At 40.6% G+C, this 27,259-nt stretch overlaps 1 protein-coding gene and 1 long non-coding RNA gene across 3 annotated transcripts in view; one reads left to right on the forward strand and one right to left on the reverse strand.

Moving 5' to 3' along the window:
• atp2b2 (ATPase plasma membrane Ca2+ transporting 2) overlaps positions 1–27,259 on the forward strand; it is a 241,837-nt gene that overhangs the window by 11,772 nt on the left and 202,806 nt on the right. The window lies entirely within an intron of this gene.
• On the reverse strand, positions 23,189–24,774 carry LOC130086286 (uncharacterized). Of its 2 annotated transcripts, XR_008807214.1 has the most exons (4): positions 24,729–24,774; positions 24,121–24,188; positions 23,605–23,703; positions 23,189–23,326 (listed from the first exon to the last, which is right to left on the reverse strand). It is a non-coding gene; the product is annotated as an uncharacterized LOC130086286 (long non-coding RNA). The 2 variants fall into 2 exon arrangements; XR_008807215.1 differs by lacking the exons at positions 24,121–24,188; positions 24,729–24,774 and adding an exon at positions 23,890–24,050.

Below are 27,259 nucleotides of genomic sequence, written 5' to 3' on the forward strand. Positions count from 1 at the left end.
TTAAATCATATTACTTGGTTTTAGTCATAAACATCAACTTTTTTCTAGCTTAATAACGCAACCGATTCGTTCAAATGGCGGATTCATTCAGGAACAAAGCAGCGCTGACTGTCTTTATGAGTGGATCATTGAATGTTCAAAAACGCAGATTCATTCATGAATGAAACGCCTCAGAGATGCACAACGGTTCTGTTTTCATTGGCGAAAAACAGGCAATATTGAAAACACTGTTTGAAATGTATCTTACACTTTTTGTTTATCAAACTGCTTTATATAATCAATAGCATATAACATTTGCAATCGTGCTTATATGTATATGGGAAAAAGCACTCATACTGTACAAGAGCGTTTTACCCCATACATTGAAAGTCATCCTCTTTTTACTGTGTTTTACTAGTCTACAGTAAAAGTGTGCACTCGCAAGGACTTTTAGTTTTTGTGTAAAGTGAAATACTCTATATTGTCAGCTTCCACAACACTAAAACAACATTTAGTATATTATCGTGGATGATAAATATCGCACACGCTTAAATGTCTATTTGCATTTTTATCCATCTGAAATATGTGAGATTAGAGAATTAGTGTGTCTGAAATCATACTTTATTGGAAATAATAACCCAGAAGTCCCTGGATGCCGTACTGTCAGGATTTTCCTGGCTTTGCACTTCTGCACAGTTGACTGATCGCACAATTGCATTCAATTAATAATCAACATTATCACGTTTTCGTAATTTGTGTTTACATTCGAGTTGTTATTATAAGGGTATAAAGTAGAATCAAGGCCTTTGAATCCAAAAATGGCATGGAATATTATTAAAGCGTAAGCTTAAAGTTAAGAATTAATGCTTTTAAAAATGAATATGCAAATGCTGACCAGCAAATGACAGGCTGACAGCGATCTTTCTCAGAACTGTGGTTAGCGTTCTCGCAAAGTTATGAACAAACGTTCTTGCAGAGTTATAGTTATTAAAGATTACAAAGATTACATTTAATAAGGTTATTAAAGATTACATTATTAAAGATTATCTAGTCTTTTAAATAATGTTCTCAAACCATTAGCATAAAACATAATCTATACCTTGATCATGGAAGGTTTTTGTTCATAGAAACGTTTTAGTTGGACATTCGTCATGTTATTTTTAAATGTTACTAATTTAAATAAGAGAACAGTGTGTGTGTGTTTTTTTTTTTTTACTATAAATGAGTCAGACATTATCTATACCTTGTTCATGGAAGGTTTTAGTTGGACATTTGTCTAACATTATTAAAATGTTACTACTTGTTTCAGAACGTTCAGCGAACATTCAAAAGTAACGTTACAATAATGTCTGAAGAATGATACAATGGAATGTTCACTTAACGTTCATATAACCAAGAAAAAAAAGTTTTTAGAACATTTAAAAAACTGGACGTTTTGAACTTTCTGAGAACATTCAGCTTTCATAACTTAGGCCACATTTACACATAGCCGGGTATTTAGAGAAAGGAATATCCCCCCCCCCTCCGTTTTCAGTAATAACATCGTGCACACAACATCGGTTTCAAAAAAGTCGTCATTTACATCAACCCGCATAAATACGCCGTCGAGCGCCATCATAACTCTGCCAAACTGGGCGCTCGCTCGCATGACGTGAAGCATTTTCTGGCGCATAATGTGACGTTTGAGAACCTAAAACCCCGTTTCTCCCAGTTTACACGGCAACACATAACCGGCGTTATCAGAAATCGCCACTTTGGTCAGAGTTTTTACAAATAATCGTTTTCTGTGATAAAAACGGGGTTTCCGTGTAAATGAGAGGCCAAACCGCAGGGAAATATCTGCGCCTTCCCTTCGTGTAAACGCCATTAATGGGAACGTTAGTAAAACTTTCTTAGAGCGTATTATTTGTTAGCTGGGTTAGTACGTGTATGTGAACTGGGAATCTGCCATGGTCTCGACTATGAAGACAGCAACTCAAACTGTGTTTATAAAAATGCATGTGATTGTGGGAAATGGTGTGTGGTTTTTGTACTATAAAAGAGTCACAGATGGAGGAATTTGGGCTTATAAAGACAGGAGTTTGTCAGGAGGATGTCCAGGGTTTGGGTTTGGACAGCACATGTAGCTTATACTAATAATATCTGTGGTGGGAGGGCATGCTATTTAAAGTTGTCCTGGCCTGTGGGTGACGTCCCGCTCCGGCTCAAAGGGCATGAGATTCCCAGTGTACACATGCCTTCTCCATCCAGACCCGGACCTCACATTGCAAGCTCGGTTTGATGCCTCCTCGTGTCATGGGGTTAAATAACTCACTACAGGGAGACTCGCTTCTTCAGGCCGAGGAGGATCTTCTACTGGGGGAATCTCACACAGAGATCTGAAACACACAAATACTTTGCATAAAGAAAATAAAAGTAACGTCTTCAGCTTCAGCTTGAGATCTTTCATCTAAACTGGTTATATCTCTAGTACTGAATGTTTTATGAGCAGCAGGAGAATCATATTCATCCGCTCAGAGCCGAAGCACAACCACAATATTCATCCGCTCGGAGCCGAAGCACAACCACAATATTCATCCGCTCAGAGCCGAAGCACAACCACAATATTCATCCGCTCAGAGCAGAAGCACAACCACAACATTCATTCGCTCAGAGCCGAAGCACAACCACAATATTCATCCGCTCGGAGCCGAAGCACAACCACAATATTCATTCACTCAGAGCCGAAGCACAACCACAATATTCATCCGCTCAGAGCCGAAGCACAACCACAATATTCATCCGCTCAGAGCAGAAGCACAACCACAATATTCATCCGCTCGGAGCCGAAGCACAACCACAATATTCATTCGCTCAGAGCAGAAGCACAACCACAATATTCATCCGCTCGGAGCCGAAGCACAACCACAATATTCATCCGCCCAGAGCCGAAGCACAACCACAATATTCATTCGCTCAGAGCCGAAGCACAACCACAACATTCATCCGCTCAGAGCCGAAGTACAACCACAACATTCATCCGCTCGGAGCCGAAGCACAACCACAATATTCATCCGCTCAGAGCCGAAGCACAACCACAATATTCATCCGCTCAGAGCCGAAGCACAACTACAATATTCATTCGCTCAGAGCCGAAGCACAACCACAATATTCATCCGCTCAGAGCCGAAGCACAACCACAATATTAATCCGCTCAGAGCCGAAGCACAACCACAATATTCATCCGCTCGGAGCCGAAGCACAACCACAATATTCATCCGCTCGGAGCCGAAGCACAACCACAATATTCATCCGCCCAGAGCCGAAGCACAACCACAATATTCATCCGCTCGGAGCCGAAGCACAACCACAACAATGTACATGCAGTTTTGTGTTTTAACCTCTAGAACAGGGCTATTCAACTAACCACATTCAGGGGCTGGATTATCAAATCGAAAAGTTGAGGTGGGCCGGTGGGTTGGTTTGGGGGTCTAGCTTATTTGTGAACTGGAACTATTTTAGCTGGAAAATAACATTATTCAAGAACCGCTATAAAACCAAACCAATCTCTGTTACCTTAAATTATATGTTTATCTCTGTAAAGCTGATTTGAAACAATCTACATTGTTAAAAGCGCTATATAAATGAGGATGACTTGACTTGACTTATTTATTGAAACATTATTTATTGAAACATAATAGTTAAAATAAATAAGCTTAAGTAAACCTTAAAAAAGAATTGTATTTACTTGGAAGTGTGGTACCCAACAGTATGCAGATATATAAGACCATAATAAATAAAAACCGAGATGAGATCTTTCATCTAAACTGGTTATTTCTCTATTAGTGAATGTTTTATGAGCAGCAGGAGAATCATATTCATCCGCTCAGAGCCGAAGCACAACCACAATATTCATCCGCTCAGAGCCGAAGCACAACCACAATATTCATCCGCTCAGAGCCGAAGCACAACCACAATATTCATCCGCTCAGAGCCGAAGCACAACCACAATATTCATCCGCTCGGAGCCGAAGCACAACCACAATATTCATCCGCTCGGAGCCGAAGCACAACCACAATATTCATCCGCCCAGAGCCGAAGCACAACCACAATATTCATCCGCTCAGAGCCGAAGCACAACCACAACATTCAATTGCTCAGAGCCGAAGCATTACCACAATATTCATCCGCCCAGAGCCGAAGCACAACCACAACATTCATCCGCTCAGAGCCGAAGTACAACCACAATATTCATCCGCTCGGAGCCGAAGCACAACCACAATATTCATCCGCCCAGAGCCGAAGCACAACCACAACATTCATCTGCTCAGAGCCGAAGTACAACCACAATATTCATCCGCTCGGAGCCGAAGCACAACCACAATATTCATCCGCTCAGAGCCGAAGCACAACCACAATATTCATCCGCTCAGAGCCGAAGCACAACCACAATATTCATCCGCTCAGAGCCGAAGCACAACCACAATATTCATCCGCTCAGAGCCGAAGCACAACCACAATATTCATCCGCTCGGAGCCGAAGCACAACCACAATATTCATCCGCTCGGAGCCGAAGCACAACCACAACAATGTACATGCAGTTTTGTGTTTTAACCTCTAAAACAGGGCTATTCAACTAACCACATTCAGGGGCTGGATTATCAAATCGAAAAGTTGAGGTGGGCCGGTGGGTTGGTTTGAGGGTCTAGCTTATTTGTGAACTGGAACTATTTTAGCTGGAAAATAACATTATTCAAGAACCGCTATAAAACCAAACCAATCTCTGTTACCTTAAATTATATGTTTATCTCTGTAAAGCTGATTTGAAACAATCTACATTGTTAAAAGCGCTATATATATGAGGATGACTTGACTTGACTTATTTATTGAAACATTATTTATTGAAACATAATAGTTAAAATAAATAAGCTTAAGTAAACCTTAAAAAAGTATTGTATTTACTTGGAAGTGTGGTACCCAACAGTATGCAGATAATTAAAACCGAGATGAGATCTTTCATCTAAACTGGTTATTTCTCTAGTAGGGAATATTTTATGAGCAGCAGGAGAATCATATTCATCCACACACAATGAATAAATGTGCCGAAGCACAACCACAACAATGTTCTTCCACAAAATGCATGCAGTTTTGTTTTTTAACCTCTAGAGGGACAAAATATTCATAGTGTACCTTTAAGCGGAAAGTTCAAATGTGTCACACACAGAGCTCAGTCAGAACATTACACAGAAAGAATATGTTTCTTTTACAGATAAACTTTGAACTTTGTTTGTGCCAATTATCTTCTGGGCTCAAATGAGCTTCCACAAACCCCGGGAAGCAGATCCTTCTAAACACTCCATATGATGGAGAATATCCCTCATCCACAGCACAAACGGAGAGCTCATATGTATGGCGTAAGGACTTTTGAGGCACAGATTGTGCTGGATTTGCAGGGATTATGCGGTCGTGTTTCTGATACACACACTCTCTCCTGAGAAACACACCCTCATCACCTGCCGACGGATACACACACAGCTGTTACTCCTGCTTGACCTCTCGATCTCAGATCGGACAGCGTTCCCTGGGTCTTCCCAGCGTCCCTCTCTCAGGAGAAATCCATTGGGAAAAACGCATGGAAAAGTGCAAACCGCTCTATTTTTAGTCCTGCAGCCTCTGGATGTTCATGTAAATGCCACTATAGCTCTCAGTTGCTCCAAAGTAAGTGCTTTTCTCACTTTCTGAAAATGAGTTTGTTATTTTGTTCTTGTTTGTTAGTTTAGGTTGGTCAGACATTTAAAGGAGATTATCATGATATTTTCCTTAAAATCAGTTGATCCCCAGCACACTTTCATTGGTGCTTATGTACGTGTTAAGATAAAACCTTCTTTAAATAGCATTTATAGACATATTTGAGATGTGTTGTCATGATGTTGAGAGAAACGTTCTTGATATATCCTAATTTATTACTAATTATTGCACTGTTTTTATTCTTGGATTGTCTATTCTGTTTTTTTTTATTGCTATTATGCTATTTATTGATGAAGCTGCTTAGACATACACCCTAGTTTCTAAAGTTTATTTATAGCATTTATAGACATATTTGAGATGTGTTGTCATGATGTTGAGAGAAACGTTCTTGATATATCCTAATTAGGGCTGTCAAATGATTAATCGTGATTAATCACATCCAAAATAAAAGTTTGTGTTTACATAATTTATGTGGGTGCACTGTGTATAATTATTTTGTATATATATAAATACACACACATGCATGTATATTTAAGAAAAAAATATTATTTATATATAAATTATTTATATTTATATATAATATAAATTATATATAAATCTATATACAGTATATACATGGAAATATTTCTTAAATATATACAAGCATGTGTGTGTATTTATATATATAAAATAATTATACACAGTGCACCCACATATATTATGTAAACACAAACTTTTATTTTGGATGTGATTAATCACGATTAATCATTTGACAGCCCTAATCCTAATTTATTACTAATTATTGCACTGTTTTTATTCTTGCATTGTCTATTCTGTTTTTTTTTTATTGCTATTATGCTATTTATTGACGAAGCTGCTTAGACATACACCCTAGTTTATAAAGTTTTTATTGGTTAATGTTTTTATCTTGGGTTTTGACCGGGACCTTAGTACTTAGTTTCGTTCCCTTATGTAAAAATGTGTATGACAATAAAAGACCCTTGACCCTTGAACCCTTGATGTCATTACGTTCTCAGAGGAAACGGCATTTTCAGAACATCCCTGTAATGTCATTTGTACGTAATGAATGTTAATGTTAATTTTCTTGGAATATTGCAAATAAACGTTCAAAGGATGTTATATTCTGAGTAAAAATAAGCATAGAAGAATATTGTACTAACATTATCATAATGTTCTGATCACAAGTAAACTGGACATTTGAATGTTTTAGAAACATTGCAGATCACTGTTCACACAACATTTTTAGCACGTACTTTAGTCTCAGCCTGCTGTGCTTGAGTGTGTTAGTTAATCGCACGCTCTGATGATGATGCTGTTGTCGAGTTAGAAAGCTAACCGATGCCTATAAGTCTGAAATATTTCCACATTTGGTGCCGCTTTGTAGTTTCATGCTTAACATACAGAGGTTTTCTCCCTGTGGAGTTGTTTAATTTAAATACATTTTTGGCCTCAATTGTTCATGCACAGTAGGACTATTGAGCTAAACCTTATTATGCTGTGAATCATTTGGTTTTAAATTAATTGAACAGAAGTTTACATTAAAATCTCTTTTTAGAGCAGACGTTGAGCACAGCTGAGCACAGCTGAGACACGATTGAGATCTCTGAGTCTCTATAGAAGAGACACATGTGAGATTACTATGGTCTTTGTCTCATTTGCTCTGTTTTATATCACTATGAAAGCATTAATGTTCTCAGGCAGCAGATCATATGTCTTTGTTTACTGCTGTGGTTTAATTTACCTCTGTGATCATTGATCCAAACGTGTTTTCACTGCTGATTTAAGCAGATTTATTTCTAGTGGGATCTTTCTAGAAACAGTTGGGATTGCGTGAGGCATACAGATTCACCAGTTTAGCTTCATAATGCCATTCAAATGAAAGCTTTGTGAGGTATGTGCCGTTTCTAATGGCAGATTTGTGTTTTGTGTGCCAGTCCCTGTGAAATGACTCGCTTTGAGAAGAAACGGTATGAAAATTATCAGTCATATCACGATTATAGTGACCAAAATTATCACGTTTATCAATATTATCACGTTTTGTTAAAATGAGATGAAAATGTAAAAAAAATTAACTGATGCACACACTGAAACAATTTTTTTTACAAGTTTTATATTTGAAAATCCACAAACAACAAATAAAATTAGCAGTTCTATGCACTTTTTTTAATCATAAACTAAATTATTTGACCGTTGTTAATAGCAACACATTATTATGAAAACATTATTATGTCTCTTGTATCACTGCGGTTTAAAAATTCATTCAAATGCAACGTGCCGTCTTGTGACTGTATTGAAAATGAAATCAGAGGACTTTAGTATTAATACTACTATAATATTTGTAGTGATCATCTTGTCTGGACGATTGTTTTGTACACTGTACAAAATGTATTTACAGGTAAGATTTCCCTCACGACTTTTGTTAAAGGTAAAATATGACCTAAAAACACTAGAAACTAATAGTACTCTTATTGAGATTAAATGGCCAAATACACTCAACATTTTGTCAAAATGGGCTTGGCGTTTTTAATAAATGTTGTTTATAATAAATGTGACATAAAAGGCACGAACACACTGCAGTTTAATTCAGTTGTCAGTTCACCGTTTTAGAGTTAGAGTTATATCCTTAAAGATTAGAAGAACACTAAAAGTGCACATTCAATAAAATTAATTGCACTTATTTTTCACGAGGATTGTCATGCAGGTCACTGCCCAAAGATCACTGTATGAATGGTGTGTTTGGTGCGTTAAACACTGATGTTCAGTCACAGGTGTGTGTTTATTGATCAGGCAAACCATAAACTACCTTCTGCACCACACCGCTCTGAGACTCACGAGGAGACCGATAGAAAGTGAATCGCATCTGTAATATGAGCTCTGGCTTGAGAAACCTCTTTCCTCATTGCAATGATCAAGTGTACAGGAATGGCTAACGGAGGTTCGGTCTCTGTAATGACATGAATGAGATATCAGGGGTCACACCTGTGTCAGAGGTCAACATCCGATCTTACTGATGACAGGACTGATGTAATGGCATGCAGTCTGATGCTCAGTGAAATAGACAACATGTTTGTTAAAGTACACATGAAACCCATTTTACTTGTGTAATGTGAAGTATGTGAAGTGAAACGGGATATTCATCTTGATGTATCCCAATGGCAACTCAATTATTTTCTATGTAATAATGTGCACTTTTGACAATAAGACCAGGAGGATTTATTAAAGCCTCAACATTTTCTGAGTTGTCTCTGAAAAGAAGTTTGATGTTGGTAGTTGTCAACATCAACTCTGAGAGACTCTTTCTCTTTTTGCTCGTCACCTCTTCTCTGAACTAGGTTTCTTTGTTTTAACATAAGTTCCAGCATTTTTATTTAGTCTCTAATTAGTCTCAGGTTTGTTTCGTACGCATTTTAATGTTGGTATAAAGTGTGCAAGATGTAACAGATGTTAAATGAGATAAAATACACATAATATAACAAAATTACATTTATTTTCATATTAAACTTTGCCACAGACATTTATCACTCAGTTTTGCGCTTATGCCAAAGCATATTAATTCAATTTATAACATCTCGGTTACGTATGTAACCTTAGCTCCCTGAAGAGGGAACAAGACGCTGTGTCGAAACGCTTTGGGAACGGCTCTGCGTGATTGCGTCGTGAAGCACGTATGGAATCAGTCCAATGGCGTATGGGAACTCATAGGTGGGTGACGTCATCGACCAGAAAACTATAAAGCACACCCAAACCAAACAAAGTTAGCTTCTGATATGCTGAAACAAGACAGTCAAAGGCAAGCAGCGAGTTTGGCAGGTTGACACAATGTCTAGTTCCTTCTTCAACGAACTAAGGTTGCATACGTAACCAAGACGGTCCCTTTCAAGAAAAAACTCTGTGGGAATGCTATACCCATGGAAACTCCTGACAATAAAGCTTTAGCAGTGGCCATACTCCTGAGAGTAGAGTGGGCTCAAACAGCCAAAGGTGGTTGTTAGCCTCCACCACCAACTTGCTCATCATTTGCTTAGATGCTGGGCTCCCTTTCCTAGGTGATCCAAAACATATGAACAGTTTCTCTGACTTTCTCCACAGGGCAGCTCTGTGGACATAAGCATCTAAGGCCCTAACTGGGCAGAGCAGATTTAGTTGATCTTGGTCAGACGTCTAAAAGGGAGGAAGACAGAAGGCCTGCAGTAGATAGATCTTAAAATAGTAGTAGTAACCTTGAGAATATAACCCGGTTTAGGGTGAAGTCAAGCCTTTACCATACCAGGCGCAAATTCCAGACACGAGGGAGATACCGAGAGGGCTTGTAAGTCTCCAATTCTTTTGAAAGGGAAATAGCGAGGAGGAAGATCGTTTTTAGAGTGAGAAACTTCTCAGGAACATCTTCAATTGGCTCGAAGAGAGCCAAGGAAAGGCCTTCTACAACATGACATCATGACTTTGCGTAAACATACACGCCACTTTCAAGTCAAGTGGCGTGTTATCTATACGCATTTTGAGCTATCCGCGTGTATGTGCACGCCGAAACGAACCGTCATCTTTTGCGTGTATGTCTACGCCGTTAAATGTCCGAGTGATTCCGCGTGTATGTACACGCCGTTAAACGTCCGAGCGAAACGAAGCAAAATGTAGATCTACATCTGGGGAGCGATATTTTATTTCCTAGGATGGTAGGGGACGACTCATAAATGGTATTAACCCCAGTGATGGGTAGGTTTAGGGACGGGGTTGGGGTAGGTCATATATTTACATATACAGTAATATACCGTTAAGTCAACGGCGTTGATAAACACGCTGAAAAGCGATTATGCGTGTTGATAGCACGCCAAAAATGGAAATACGAATTGGCGTGTCATACATACGCCATTTCATAAGATCAGTCTGCCTTCTAACACAACAGCCAAATCCCAAGCCGGTACTCTCGTGCAAACTGCTGGCCTAAGCCTCAAGGTGCCCTGGAGGAAAGGGGTTATTAGAGGGTGTCTCCCCAAAGACACACCACCCAAAGGAGTGTGGTAAGCAGCTAAGGCTGCCACATACACCTTAAAAGTGGAGGGGGATTGATCTGCGGAGAATCACACTGCAACCACTGGGCAGTCTTACTTTTTAGTATCAAATTAGATCAATCTACATTTTTTAATATAACTGACTTTAAACAGTTATGAACAGTCTTAAAGAAAAAAATGTGACGACTAACTTTTAAAACTAGTCTTGGTAGTTTATGCAACCGGCTCCTGATCTTATGAGTTGGGGCCCCTCAGAGGCCAAGCCCACAGTTCTCTTACGAGAGGTTCTCTCGTATTGCGTAAGCTAGCTTACGCTGCGGGAAAGATTCATCTTTGCTGAGATATTGAAGCCAAAAAATTATTTCATAATTTGTATCCATTGACAACGCAGTTCCTCTGCGGCAGACCTAGAGCAGGCTAGCTAGCAGCTCATTGGTTCGCTCAGAGAGAACTGCTTAAGCCTATGGGAGAGCGGGGCTGAACCCGCTTCCAATGAGAGGCGCCCGCGCGCTCATTGCGTCATGGCCCGCCAGAATGGGCGTGGCTATGGTGTATATAACAGTCTCTCCCAGGCTTATATGTTGATTCATTTCATCTTCAGCAAGCTGCACGCTTCTGCTGTCCTGAGAAAAGCCGTCGCCGTCGAGAAGGCATCACTCTAGCGAGCTCCCGGACCCTGAAGAAGCCGGCCGTCTTCGCCACCTTCAGCCGCCCTGCAAGCTAGCGCCATCCGACGACTGTATCCTTCTCTTTTCTCTATTTATATCTAAAAGAGCCGAGCGTCTTTTTAAAGATGTCTCGTTTTTCCTGCGGCTCTTGCCGCGCTCGTCTCGAGGACGGAGACCGCCATGTCATCTGCGCTCTCTGCCTGGGACTCGAGCACGCAGAACTCGCCCTCGCGGATGGAGGATGCGACTTCTGTGAGAGCCTGCCGTTGTCGTCCCTGCGGGCACGACTTCTGGCAGCAAAATCCGCTCCCGCGCCGCCTCCCTCTTCGCCGCGTAAGAAGAAACGCCGCTCCCAGAGGCCGCCGGAGCCCCCAGCGGAACCATGCGGGCCTCCGCCGCCGCCTCCCGCTTCCCGCTCTCCCTCCCCGCCCCTGCCGGACATACAGTTGCCGCCGAGTGGCCGCTCTGTCGTTTCCGATGACGCCGCGGAGGAGAAGGACTCCTGTTCACTGCTCGCATCAGACAGTGAAGATTGGTCATCTCTCGGTTCCACGAGAGAGTCGGCGGGGATCCGCGCCGGGATAGAGGAGGAACTAATGCGCCTCCTCTCACAGGCCGTCGAACGCCTCGGTCTGGAGTGGTCTCCTCCACCCGAGCAGGCCCCGAACCGGATGGACGGCAGCTTTTTTCATCGGCGCTCGACCCCCGCGTGCAACCGGGCCGCCCCATTCCTGCCTGAACTTCACGCTGAGCTGACGAAGTCCTGGAATGCCCCGCTCTCGGCTAGAAACCGCTCTGATATATCCGCCTCGCTGCGCTCGGTGGACGGAGCCGCCGAAAAAGGTTACTCAGCCATGCCGCCCGTCGAGGACTTGGTCGCCGCACACCTCTGCCCGCCCTCTGCTAGATGGCGCTCTTCCCCCACGCTTCCTTCGAAAGCTTGCAGAGCGACCTCGAGCTTTCATGCTCGCGCCTACGCCGCCGCCGGTCAGGCCGCCGCAGCGCTACATTCTATGTCTGTCCTCCAAGTATTACAGAGCGATATTCTCCGTGAGTGGGCCGAAGGCGGTAGAAACCCCTCCCCCGCTGTCACGGATCTGAGAAGTGCTACGGACCTCGCCCTTCGCGCCACTAAAGCCGCCGCACAAGCTCTGGGGAGATGCATGGCCAGCCTTTGTGTTGCCGAGAGACACTTATGGCTCACGCTCGCCGACATGGGAGATTCTGAGCGCGCCGTACAGTTTCGCCGCCGCCCGCCTCGTGCGCGCGCGCGGCTCGAATCTACTGTCAGCCCGCTGGCCGCCGGCACGCTCCGCTCAGAAATTGCGACGCTGTTGCAAAAGGGCGCCATAGAGAGAGTCCCACCATCTATGACCGAGTCGGGGTTTTACGGCCCTTAATTTATGGTTCCCAAGAAAGACGGCGGCCACAGACCGATTTTAGATCTCAGGTCTTTGAACAAAGTGCTCATGAAGAGACCGTTCAAGATGCTCACTACCAGGAAACTCCTCGCGCAGGTGCGCCAGGGGGACTGGTTCATCTCTCTAGACCTGAAAGACGCCTATTTTCAGATCCAGATAAATCCCCGTCACAGGCCATTCTTACGTTTCGCCTTCGAGGGTCATGTTTATCAATACGCCGTTCTCCCGTTCGGCTTATCCCTGGCGCCCCGCACATTTACGAAGTGCATGGATACGGCGCTCGCCCCCCTGCGGAGCCAGGGGCTGCGCATATTGAATTATCTGGACGACTGGCTGATTTTGGCCCAATCCCAGACGGAGCTTCTGTCGCACCGCGCAGTTCTCCTCGACCATCTGAAAACGCTGGGCCTCTCTGTCAACTGGACAAAGAGCTCCCTTCAACCCAGTCAATCGATTTCCTTTCTAGGAATAGATTTGAACTCGGTCACGATGACGGCTCGCCTGTCTACACAGCGCGCGCGCGCAGTGTACAGCGACTGGCCGCCTCGTTTCAGATGGGCACCCGCTCACCTCTGAAAACTTTTCAGAGGATGCTGGGTTACATGGCCTCAGCCTCCGCTGTGCTTCAGCTGGGCCTTCTGCACATGCGTCCGCTTCAGCTTTGGTTAAACAGCCGTGTACCCCACCGCGCGTGGAACACGGGCCGCCAGCTGATCAGAGTTACGCAGACATGTCTCACGGCGCTGCAGCCATGGACAGTAGCAGAATGGTTTCGACAGGGCGTCACGATGGGGACCTTTTCCCGCCGAAACGTCATCTCGACAGATGCATCCAACACGGGTTGGGGTGCAGTCTGCGAGGGCTCACCGGCCTTCGGCCATTGGTCGACACAGGAAAGCCCCTTACACATAAACTGTCTGGAAATGCTTGCGGTCGAGAACGCGCTTTCGCGCTTCCTCCCGCTCATTCGGGGACACCACGTCCTGATCCGTTCGGACAACATGGCTGTGGTCTCCTATCTCAACCGTCAGGGCGGTGTCAGGTCCAGGAATCTCTTCCTACTGACACACCGCATTTTAGTTTGGTCTCAGAGCCGCCTGCTCTCGCTCAGAGCGACGCATGTGCCGGGCCATCTGAACGACGGTCCAGACATACTGTCCAGGAACCTCATCTCCTCAGGAGAATGGTCCCTGAACACACAAACGGTCCAAATACTGTGGCGGCTATTCGGCAGAGCAGAGGTGGACCTCTTCGCGTCAGAAGAGAACGCTCACTGCCCAATATTTTTCTCAAGGAGCGAGGACGCGCTAGCCCAGGAATGGCCTCGCCGCCCGCTCTATGCATTCCCTCCGATCGCTCTGCTACCACAGGTAATTCAGAGGATCAGGGACACACGCCACTCGGTGCTCCTCATAGCCCCGCGTTGGGAGAGTCAGTATTGGGTTCCGGAGCTCACTCAGCTGTCACAGACAGCCCCGTGGCCCATCCCAGTCAGAGCAGATCTCCTCTCTCAAGCTCGCGGCACGATCTGGCACCCCCATCCACGGCGCTGGGCGCTACATGCATGGGTGATCAACGACTATTCGTCGATTTGCCAGAAGGAGTAAGAAACACTATCATACAGGCTAGAGCACCTTCCACGAGAAGGCTCTATGCGTCTAAATGGTCTGTGTTCTCAAAATGGTGCACCGACAAACATCTGGACCCACGGTCATGCGAGGTGCCGTCTTTGCTTGTTTTCCTTCAAGAGATGCTGGACAAGGGCAGGTCCCCCTCCACTCTCAAGGTTTACGTGGCAGCCGTCGCGGCGTTCTCTGAACCCCGACGCGCTCAGTCCCTGGGCAAAGACGAGTTAGTCATCCGCTTCCTCAGGGGAGCTAAGAGGATGAACCCTCCGCGCCCCCCCTCGGTTCCTATCTGGGATCTTTCTATAGTTCTCGAAGCTATGAAAGCACCCCCGTTCGAACCGCTCGAGTCTGTGGACCTAAAATACCTCTCGCTCAAAACCGTTTTTCTGACGGCTCTGTCCTCAGTAAAACGCGTGGGGGATCTTCACGCGCTCTCATCCAGCGCCGCGTGTCTCGAGTTTGGACCGAATGACTCTGTTGTCATTCTCAAACCTAGACATGGCTATGTCCCGAAGGCGATTGGTACCCCGTTCAGGGCTCAGATTATTTCCCTATCGGCTCTGCCTTCATCCGATAGTGAGCGCGACGCCAATCTCCTCTGCCCGGTGCGGGCTCTGAGATTGTACACTACGCGCGCTGCCGCGTTCAGACGCGCTGAGCAGCTTTTCGTGTCGTTTGGGGGGCGCACCAAAGGTCTGGCCGCCTCTAAACAGACACTGTCTAGATGGATAGTAGACGCTATCGCCTCTGCTTACGCATCTAAATGCCTGCCCTGCCCTCTGGGCATCAGGGCGCACTCCACTAGAGGCATGGCCTCATCGTGGGCATGGTCCTGTGGAATTTCCATTCATGACATTTGTGTGGCCGTGGGATGGGCCTCCCCGTCCACTTTTGTCAGATTTTACAACTTGGAAGTTCCCGCCTTGCAGGCAAAATTACTAGCTGTCTAACGACCAGCTCCCTAAGAAGCTGCATTACTGGGAGTCCCTCACACAACCGGTTCGCCCCTTGTGCTCTCCTTAAATGCTTATACACTTCATCATACATGCTTATGTATACACTTCATGTGCCCGCTCTGCCGGCCTCATAATACATTCACTCCACGTTAAAAATCCCCCGGTATCACCCTGGGATTCATGAGTGGATTCATAGCGCGCACGGCGTTGACCAGGTGTTCCCGCAGCGTAAGCTAGCTTACGCAATACGAGAGAACCTCTCGTAAGAGAACGAATCGGTTACCTAACGTAACCTCGGTTCTCTCTAGAAGAGGGAACGAGTATTGCGTTCCCGGCCGTGCTTGCGCTACTAGCGTTTCGCTTCACGCTGAAATAAATCAACATATAAGCCTGGGAGAGACTGTTATATACACCATAGCCACGCCCATTCTGGCGGGCCATGATGCAATGAGCGCGCGGGCGCCTCTCATTGGAAGCGGGTTCAGCCCCGCTCTCCCATAGGCTTAAGCAGTTCTCTCTGAGCGAACCAATGAGCTGCTAGCTAGCCTGCTCTAGGTCTGCCGCAGAGGAACTGCGTTGTCAATGGATACAAATTATGAAATAATTTTTTGGCTTCAATATCTCAGCAAAGATGAATCTTTCCCGCAGCGTAAGCTAGCTTACGCAATACTCGTTCCCTCTTCTAGAGAGAACCGAGGTTACGTTAGGTAACCGATTCATTTCCATAACTCTGGTCGGGGGTGAAGGATCGACCCCTTCGCCTGAGAAAGAAGGTCCCCCCTGAGTGGAATCTCCAGAGGAGAGCCGTCGAGGAGAGACACAAGGTCCGAGAACCATATTCGGGCCGGCCAGAACTGGGCTACCAATAGCAGACGGACCCCGTCCCGGCGAACTCTCTCCAGAACTCCCGGGAGCAGAGCGATCGGGGGAAAGGCGTACAGGCGTATAGCCTCGGGCCTTGTCTCTACCATAGCATCCAGAACAAGAGTAGCTGGCTGAGTGAGGGAGAACCACAGTGGACAGTGTGTCCCCTCTTGAGTTGTGAATAGATCTACTTCCGCCACTTCCCTTGGGCTCATAGGAGGATATGGTGAGCCAGCTTGTATAATGAACCAGCATTTCCAGGCAATTTATGTGCCACAAGAGATGATGGTCCCGCCACAGACCTTAAGCCGAGTGACCACTCATGAGGGATGCATCCATCGTTAGCATGACGTGACGACATGGTGCCCCCAGCACAGGTCCTTGGGAAAGAAACCAAGGATTTTTCCACATAACTAAGGCACGAAGGCATCACCGCTTGACCTTGATCATGCGGAGCAGATTTCCCCTGTGGGAAAACCCCTTGGTTTTGAGCCACCACTGCAGGGTCTCATGTACAGGAGGCCAAAAGGTATTATGTTGGACGCAGCTGCCATCAGACCCAACAGCCTCTGAAACTGTTTGACAATGAGTGACTGGCATAGCTTTTGCTCACTCAGGACTGAGAGAATCTAAGCAATACGAGCAGGAGACAGACGTGCCTGCATCATCGTCGAATCCCATATCATGCCTAAAAAAGTGGTCCTCTGATCTGGAGAAAGCACACTCTTTTTGGCATTCAGCCTCAACCCCAACTTTCTCATGTGAGCGAGAACGGCATTTCAAGGTCAAACCGCCAGATGCTCCGATTGAGCTAGAATTAGCCAATCATCTATATAGTTTAGTATGCGGATGTTCTGGAGTCGCAGAGGGGGTGATAAAGCTAAGTGGGGATAAAGCTAGGCCGAAAGGGAGAATCCGATATTTGTACTCTTCGCCCCCAAAAGCGAACCTTAGAAACTTCCTGTGTTGTGGGAGAATGGATTCGTGGAAGTATGCGTCCTTGAGATCTATTGTGACAAACCAGTCCGCGGACATGTTTTGAGACACGATTTGCTTCAGAGTAAGCATTTTGAACTTGAGCTTCACTACAGAGCGGTTTAGTTGACATAGATCTAAAATTAGACGAAAGCCCCCATCCTTTTTCAGGAACAATAAAGTACCGGCTGTAAAACCCTGGTGGGAGGAGGAACCTGTTCTATAGCCTCCTTTTGCAGAGCTTTTATTCTTGTTCCATCACCAGAGCTTGCTCAGGGTCCACCACTGTGGGAAGGACCCCGAGACTTGGACTGAATGGTTTAGCCTTTTTCGACCGTCTGCAGGACCCATTGAGATATATTTGGCAGTAGTGTCCACTCTGCTAAAAAAACTACTAAGGGAACCAGTCTCCTCTGGTGTGGCTTGATCAGCAAGTGCAGCACCCTGAAGTGGAGAACCGGCCGGGAACAGCTGACCTGACTCCTCTAGAGCCATCCTCGGAGGGAGCGAACAACCCGACACCGCTACGTATCCGGGCAGATGATCGGATAAACTCTCGCTGGGAACCGCTGCGCCCCGAGACACATAGACACATAGAACAGACCAATGACTTGTCCGTCTAACTGATTACGTCAGCGCTGACCTCCTCGCTGTCACCCAGGTCTTTAAGCAGGTCACCCTGCTATGCCTGCAAGATAGATATAGTGTGCCTGACCTGCCGCCGAATAAGCTTTACCCACCAGCGAAGATGTAGTTCTTAAAGGCTTGATGGGTAATGTCTGGGCTTTAAGGGACGATACTGACTCAGGGAAGAGATAGCTTGCAAGCATCTCTTCAGCTCTGGGCATCGGCCCATAACCGTGCTGTTACGAGAACTAAAAATATGGTCTCTTCCACGAAAGGAAAGGGAAAGGACGGCAAGCCCAGACGCAGAGGTTGCTCACGAGATGGCATAAAACGTTCGTCTAATATACTTTTCTGTCAAAGCTCATGTTTCTCGCCCGGCCAATCGATATTTAACTTGGCTACGGCGCAAGTGACAACCTCCATGTGCTCCTCACATGCAGGAGACTAAAGTGACGAGACTTCAGTATCTTCTGTCTCGATAATGACAACATTGAGCTCCTCAGAACTGGATAGATGTAGCACTGGTGCTTAACATTTATTATTGTTATTAATAACTTTTGCTCTTTGGTAATAGTACTAATGGTGATGGTGCTATTCATAACTTTTCCTGTTATTAATAACTTTGCTATTAATAACTTATTATTGTTATTAATAACAATAATAATAACATTTATTATTGGCACCAATTACACTATTCAGTTTGATTTCAATTCACAATTAAATTCCGATTCAATTCAAATAGATATCGATTCATTTTTATATATATCAGGTACAGTTCATGGAAAATTGTGAACTATACAGGGAGTCAGTTGGAACTACATTACTATGATATTTAAGGTTAAAATGAACTGATTTCTGTACAAACACTTAAAGTAACACCAGGGAACTTTTGCTCTCGGGGTGGGGTCCCCCTACAGTTGGGAAACAGTATTGTCCTCTAGACCTCTACTACTGTCGTAAACTCTGTCATCCTACATGCACGTGCAATTGTTGACAACCATGATAGCCCTGAACACTGTAGGAGGAGGTCACATGCAGGTGTTCTGCTTGCGTCGCGTGTGAAATGTCTTCATCCCAGGTACAGTGGCATATATTTCAGCATGTCATATGAATATAATTTCATGGGTTTTCTTTTTTTCTAACGACAAATGATCGCGATGATCACGTTTAAAAGCCAGCGTCATTATAGTAGCCTAGTCTATTGGTTACCGTTTTACTGAATCTATATGATACTTCAATGCAATGTTTGAGTGGTTGATAATAACCATATATCGTCAATATTATATCAAGCTACCATAAATGAATCTGCAAATTTTACGATTTTAAAAAATCGATTTGCATTATATCTTGAGGCAAGACAAATAAACAAATATCACAGACATGTTAGGTATCCTAAAATATGATTTTGTACATCTTATATATTTGCTTGCAAGAATGTAGCCCCTACCAAACTTGTGCACGCCGTTTAGACACAGGCTTTCATTTGATTTTTATTTTTTTTGCCAAGTCCGCATCGGTCGGGCACCCCTCCTCCTCCTTCAGCTCACGCCAGCGAGAAAAGGCTGGCCCAATGTTGATCCTCGTTCTGCCTTTAACGCGATCACTTTCTCTTTTTCTCTTTTTGCTTTGCTCCGATAAAACCTTTGCTTTCTTGTTTTTCTGTGCTGCTTCGGTCATGACTATAACATTTGGCTCGCACGTCCGATTTTAAGGAAGTGGGGGTGGTGGTGGAAGTGACGTATATGCCGTAAAGCAGTCGAATTTTGTAGTTCTCTTTGTTCGCCGGTTACTACCCGAAACCCGAAGTTTAAAAGTACGATTAAAAATGCTACAGACCCCGTCAGGCTATGGCAGACGTGTCATTCAACATATTGCAAGTCGATGTACCATCACAAGAGACTTGGAAATATATTATGAAGGTTGAAAAGTAACCTAGTGCTGCTTTAACAGTTTTTTATAAAAATAAAGTTAGAATTCTAAGTTTATCATTTGTGGCGGGGTGGAAAAATTAAGGCACAGACAAGAGACCTGCAGTGCTTAATTACCCCAGTGGGGGCTTTTATTTAGACGATACTCAAATGTGATGAGTTTAGCTGTGCGTTTTCCTCTTCCGTGCTTCTGTGCTCTGGTGCGCGTCTTTCTCTGTGATGGTGATCTTGGCTGATATTCTTCAACGTGGTTGGGAGCCCTAGTCGGTCTCTGGAAGAAATGGGAAAGAGACACAGGTTTAGCCTCTCCTTCGTAGATCCTTCTACATTTTGAATAGGCAAATAACATTCATTGGTGGCAGTCATACAAATTTGATGAATTTATTTAAACATACATGAAATGTTGAAGAACGGTATATAATGAATATGTAAATGCTGCTTTCATTGTTCTAGCTAACTATCGAGTTTATGGTCACTGAATGGCTTTTCTGAGGTAAATGTGAAGTTATGTGACAGTGTTCTCAAGCTGTTTTATTGACGTCTTTCTCCGATTGAAACACTGATTGATCGATTACATGAGCCATGATTGATTGTTCTGTATCTTCCCTTGTGAAAAAAAAGTGCACTTTAGTGTACTTTTCTAAAGTGTACTTATTACAAAAATAATACACTTTAAATGTATACACTTAAGTGTGACTTAAATGCAATGTTTTCGGGGCACTGAATGCACATTAAGTGTAATTTATTTCAAATATATCACATATTAAGTTGAAATAAAGTGTAATAAGTTGCAATTAAGAGTGATTTTTTGGAACAACTTAATTGGTACTTTAATACAACTTTATATATACTTTCATAATTGCTTCTAGTGTATTTAAATTATAGTTAAAGTGCACTACACAATATAATGACACGCAATTAATGTGATTAAAAATATACTTTAATGTCAGTTAACAATACACTTAAGTGTGAATTAAATGCAATGTTTTCAACTCACTTCATGCACATTAAGTGTAATTAAGTTCAAATGTATCATATATTAAGTTAAAATAAAATGTAATAAGTTGCCATTAAGAGTGATTTTTTTAAAACAACTTAATTGGTACTTTAATACAACTTTATATATACTTTCACAATTGCTTCCAGAAAATACAGTTAAAGTGCACTACACAATATAATGACACGCAAGTAATGTGTTTTAAAATATACTCTAATGTCAGTTAACAATACACTTAAGTGTGAATTAAATGCAATGTTTTCGCCACACTGAATGCACATTAAGTGTAATTGTTTTCAAATATATCACATATTAAGTTCAAATAAAATGCAATAAGTTGTCATTAAGAGTGATTTTTTGGTACCACTTAAGTGGGACTTTAATACAACTTTATATTTACTTTCATAATTGCTTCTAGTCTATTTAAAATGTATTTAAAGTGCACTGCTCAATGCACTGACAAGCAATTCATGTAAACTAAAATGTACTTTAATGTCAGTTAACAATACACTTAAATGTGAATTAAGTGTAATGTTTTCGACAAACTTATCGCATATTATATGTAATTGATTTCAAATGTATCACAGATTAAGCTCAAATTAAATGCTATTAGTTGATATTAAGAGTGTTTTTTTGGAACAAATTAAGTGGGATTTTAATACATTTGTATATGAACTTTGAAATATGGTAAAGTGTACTTCCAAATATACTGACAAGCAATTAATGTGAACTAAAATATACTTTAATGTAATATACATGTACACTATTATATAATTAAATACATTTGTAATTAAAAATAAATAAATAAAGTTGCAAATTATTTCAAATTTGAACAAAAAAAGTATTAATAACCTAGCTACAATCAACACAAATTCAATTTAAAACCCTCCACATTTACTGACAAAACAATCTCTAAAATAAATACATAAAAACATTTCTGTTGATGCACAAGAAAAAACCCAAGAAACACTATATATAAACAGTTACAACACTTTAAAGGGATAGTTCACTTTAAAATGAAAATTCTGTCATTATATACTCACCCTTAAGTTGTTTCAAACCTGTATGAATTTTTCTTCTGCTGAACACAATGAATATATTTTGAAAAATGTCAGTAACCAAATAGTTAACTGGTCCCATTGACTTCCATGGTATTTTGTTTCCTACTATGGAAGTAAATGGGACCAGTTAACTGTTTGGTTACTGACATTCTTCAAAATATCTTCCTTTGTGTTCAGCAGAAGAAAGAAAGGTAACACTTTATAATAACTGCACACTATTATTCATTAGTTAAGCATGAGTTAACAGTTAATTCATCATTTATAAAGCATTAATAGACATTAATAAGAAGTTTAAAAATACAGCTATACATGCTTTTTCTTGATTTATAAGCATATCTATAATGTGTTTAATAATTATATTTTCATACTTTGTTAATGATCAATTAATAATTTCTAAATGAAGTATAGCATTATTTACAAACCAGTTATTTAAGAGTTGTCAGTGATTCATAAGATCACTTAAGTGTAAGTTGAGGGTGAGTATATGATGACAGAATTATCATTTTAAAGTGAACTATCCCTTTAACTCTCATTTAGAAAGAGTCTGGAGGGCAATGATGCTTATATGCACAATCATGTTCTCCCTCATACAAAGGTACCTAAACCTATCATCACAGAAAACATTTTTGTGTTTTTACATTTTCAGAAACATCATTCTGTATGATTTATAAGATTGTTTCCATGTAATTTACTGGTATTACTATACTTTTGGGGTAATTTGGTCCCCATAACCTAGGGATTACCAGTACAAACATCATTTTAGAAGCAAACACACAGTACAACAAACACACAACCTATGAATTAATACAAACAAAATGTGATGTGACGTTCTACTGCAAAATGTGAACACTAAGATTCAAACGGGTAATGCTTTACAAAAAGGTATTATTAGTTTACTCCTTCAGTTAACATGAACTAAGAATGAATAATACTTTAAGCATTTATTAGTCTTAGTTAATGTTAATTTAAAAATTTAATAATCCATTATTATATTCAAAAGTTGTGTATTAAAATTATAATGCACTGTGAACTCGCATGAACAATGACTATAAATTGTATTAACTAACTTTAACAAACTATATTTTAATTAACTAATATTAACAAAGATTCATAAATACTGTAAAAATATGCTCATTTTTAGATCATGTTGGCTAATACATAAACTAATATTAACAAATGAGACCTAATTAAAGTGTTACCGAACCTTGTTAATTTTAGCTCTTAAACCTTTTTTTATAGCACCAACATTAAACAGGACAAAATGCTTACTCCAGCATTACAGTGAATATAAGGTTGTCTAAAAACAAAAAAACAAAACAAAAACTGAAGAAATCTAAAGGCACAAAAACAAGAAAACCAAAATCATTTGTCACCAAATGTTTTGAAGTAGTTGGAAAGTGCTGTTTATGTCAATGTCCCGGTGCTCTCCAAAGTAAATGTGAATGGATTTGTTCCAAAGAGGCAGGAAAGTCAGAAAAAAATACCTTGAGAAAAAAAAAAGTGAAGGAAAACATTTGTTTATAAAACAGATCCAGTCCATTATTATATTTGGCTCAAATGAATGAAAGTGATAGATATTTTCCCGTTAAAGTTTATATACACCTTGCAGTATTTTAGTCTTTATTTTAGCAATAAGAGGGAACACAAAAATGTCTATGTTGTCTTTTTATTTAGTACTACCCTGGTGAAGCAGTTTATTCTGCAAGGTGTACGTAAACTTTTGACTGCTAACTGTGGATGAATGTGTGATGTGATGAATTACCTCATCAGGGTCACACCGTAGTAGAAAGCTGGGCAAGGTTCCTCTATTTCCCACAAACACCATGATTGCACTGACCACGCCATCTTCACTGACACTGGGCTTAAAGTTATTAAAAATAGAGAACATTTATTTTGCTACTTTACAAGGATTTTAAACATAACTTTATCAATTACACACATATAGGTTAATGACCCATGCAAACCCAAGACCCATGCAAATTGAGAAAGGTAATCTTGAATTTTAAGCTTGCGCACGTATCTTCATGAAGGATGTTCCTGTATTTACCACGGTTGACACAGTAATGCGGCAGCCTTCTTCATTTGGTTTGTTACCTGTAAAATATATGATGATTATAGGGGCATATGTAAATGCACAGGTGGGAATCTATAACTTGCAAATGGAAAAGATACAAAGCATTAAAAGCTATAGGGATACTTGGTGACTTGATAGCAGTCTTTTAGCTTGATAGAGGTGTGCTGGCTGGGCAAAAATTCATAATAACTCTTGTAACATCACCTCATCAATACAGGTCTGTGATTCCACACCGCTTGCCCTGTATCTCCAATAACAAATGTGAACTGATCCTGCAAAATGAATGTTTAATCCAGATAAGCACAAAAATATTACATATTCCAAAACAAATAGTAAATGAACAACTCACTCTTCAAATGCAAAACGAAATTAAATACATTACAAGCATTATTTCTAGAGGTGGGTGATATATTAAATATGTAACGTTATGGTGGTTAAGATTAATTAATATAAATGACTTCGAGAGTTACAATTGGATCAGCATTCAGCATGCAAATTTAACTTTAAGTCATTAAGTTTGTTTAAAATTATTTTTAAAAGTCGGTTTAAAATAAATAAATGAATATATATATATATATATAAAAAACACATTTCAGTAGACAAATTCCTCGAACACGCCCACACACGCGAGCACATTACGATGTAAGACATTATTAGAATGCAATCATAGATAAATTAGTGGAAACATGATTAATTTACCTCCCGAATCTATTGCGTATAACTTTACTATCTGCGATTAAAAAGCACTCTTAATCGCAATATCAACTGCGGTGAAAAAAATTTCAATAAAGAAAGCATCAAGATATACTTACTTGACTGATTATTTGCAGTATAACATCTCATCTGCAAACAGCCAAAACGTGGCGCTCCTTTTGTTTGGGAAGCTTCAGTTTCCTCATGCACCGCCATTACAGAAACATAACAGCGCATTTTTCAAACTCTAGTGAAGTAGTGCGTCATCATGACGTAGTATTTCTGGCGCATGCTCATTAAACACCATGTTCGTATAGAGTATATTTTCATTTTAGCTTTTCTGTTTAAGTTGAAGTTGTTCTAACTCAATTGTGTTGTTAGACTCTGTAAGTTCACAAAACTTTACTCTTTCATCTAACTAAAAGTCAATATTTTTGTTCAATGTAGTGTAGATTGCAATTAAATGTGTTTAATTGACTTAGAACAACATAATGATATTGAAAGTATTCTGTTCACAGATGTAAAGTACAACACATTACTGCTAAGACTCCTCTCATAAATTAAATTTTATTGTCAAATATTATGTAGAAAACTGACAAAAATGTCAACAATAGGTTGTCCTGGATTATACTGTATTGCAAATTTATTGGAAAAATACATTCCAAGTGCATTAATGCACACAGTATATATTATAGACTAAACACATTTAAAATACATTAACAAATTATTTTTGGACAACACACTTGTTGAAATTAAAGTGAATTACTTTCCATGTTTTCCATTAAAAATATTATTTTATTTAGTATATTAGTCAATACATCAAAATAAATTTCATTTAATAACTTATAACTTTAATAACTTTAAAACACTATAAATTCATAATTATTTAACATGTATGTTTAAGTAAAACTTAGACACAATTAAAAAGTGATTTTTTTAAAACATGCACTTAAGTGTGTTTAGAAATATTGTGATGAAAGTGTACTTACTTTAAGTTAAGCTTAATTAGATATTATTACAAAGTGCATTTGTAAAAAGTGCACTTAAGTGTGTTTAGAAATATGATCATGAAAGTGTACTTTCTTTAAGTAAAACTTAATTAGACATTATTACAAAGTGCATTTTTAAAAAGTACACTTTAGTGTGTTTAGAAATATTGTCATGAAAGTGTACTTACTTTAAGTTAAACTTAATTACATATTATTACAAAGTGCATTTTTAAAAGTGCACTTAAGTGTGTTTATAAATATTGTGATGAAAGTGTACTTACTTTAAGTTAAACTTAATTAGATATTATTACAAAGTCCATTTGTAAAAGTGCACTTAAGTGTGTTAATAAATATTGTCATTAAAGTGTATTCCCTTTAAGTACACTTAAGTGGTCTTTAATTTTAATTATATTATATTATCTGCAAGTACACTTTTCAAAAAGTATACTTTTATGAGTTTAAGCACACAAAAAGTATGCTTTCAATACAATTAAGCACACTTCTTTTTCACAAGGGTTTCAACATTCCTCCTGATGTTTATTTGGTGCTGTAACTAGTAGTAAACAGGAAGAGATCTGTCATGCCACATTAAAGAGCGCCAAAATGGCATATTTACAGATGTAATATATATTATTATTATTCAAACTCTTGGAATATGCATGACTCAAGTTTCATCTGTGTGTGATGATGATGAAGGAGCGGTGTACACTGCATAGGGACCCTGTGAGTCAGAACACAGCGAGTTCCTATGTTGTGAACGGGCACCTGGTGATCACATGACCTGCGTGCTCCGTGCTGATTGGTTGTTTTCTGCATTCAGCTGTGCTCCGGTGGCCCTGGGCTGTTATCATGCCTCCAGCACACGTTCACTCATGGCAGCCTGGGAGATATTGCCACACAAAATATATGTTTTTTGACAATATTGATGCATTTCTTTATCCTGAAAATAAAAATGAAAATTTCAAATATAACTGTGCTAAAATTAGGAATGCATGGCAGCATGGGTGATTCTTCAAATATGAACTCTTTTTGTACTCTTTAAACACTGTCACTGTCACACAAATCACTGTCATCTGTAATGCATTTAAACTGTTGGACATTGTTGGACTTACTAAATATTAAAGGTGTGCCAGTGTTTAAAGAGTACAAAAAGAGCTCATAATCTTCTTCAATAAATGATGTGCTAAGACTAATTCAATTTTATGCATCATAAATATACAAATATCCGCACACTTCTAGCATTATTGCCCAGAATCACAGTTTGATAGGAAATATGCTATTAACCTTGATTGTTCTTTATTATCTTCACATCACATCATGTCTCATATTTAATCTCAAGCTGCTTTGCAATCAGGGCTGTGAAACAATAATCGTGATTATTTTGTATTTATAAATACACACACATGTATGTATATATTTAAGAATTTTTTTTTATTTATATATAAAATACTTATATTTATATATAATATAAAATATATATTAAGATATATACAGTATATACCTGCAAATATTTCTTAAATATATACATACATGTGTGTGTATTTATATATACAAAATAATTACACACACATATATTATGTAAACACAAATTTTTATTTTGGATGCGATTAATCACGATTAATCGTTTCACAGCCCTACAATTAAGTACACTAACATTTGAT

This window comes from Rhinichthys klamathensis, unplaced genomic scaffold (assembly GCF_029890125.1).
Source record: "Rhinichthys klamathensis goyatoka isolate OS25496 unplaced genomic scaffold, OSU_Roscu_1.1 h1tg000095l_1, whole genome shotgun sequence".
Lineage (NCBI taxonomy): Eukaryota > Metazoa > Chordata > Actinopteri > Cypriniformes > Leuciscidae > Rhinichthys > Rhinichthys klamathensis.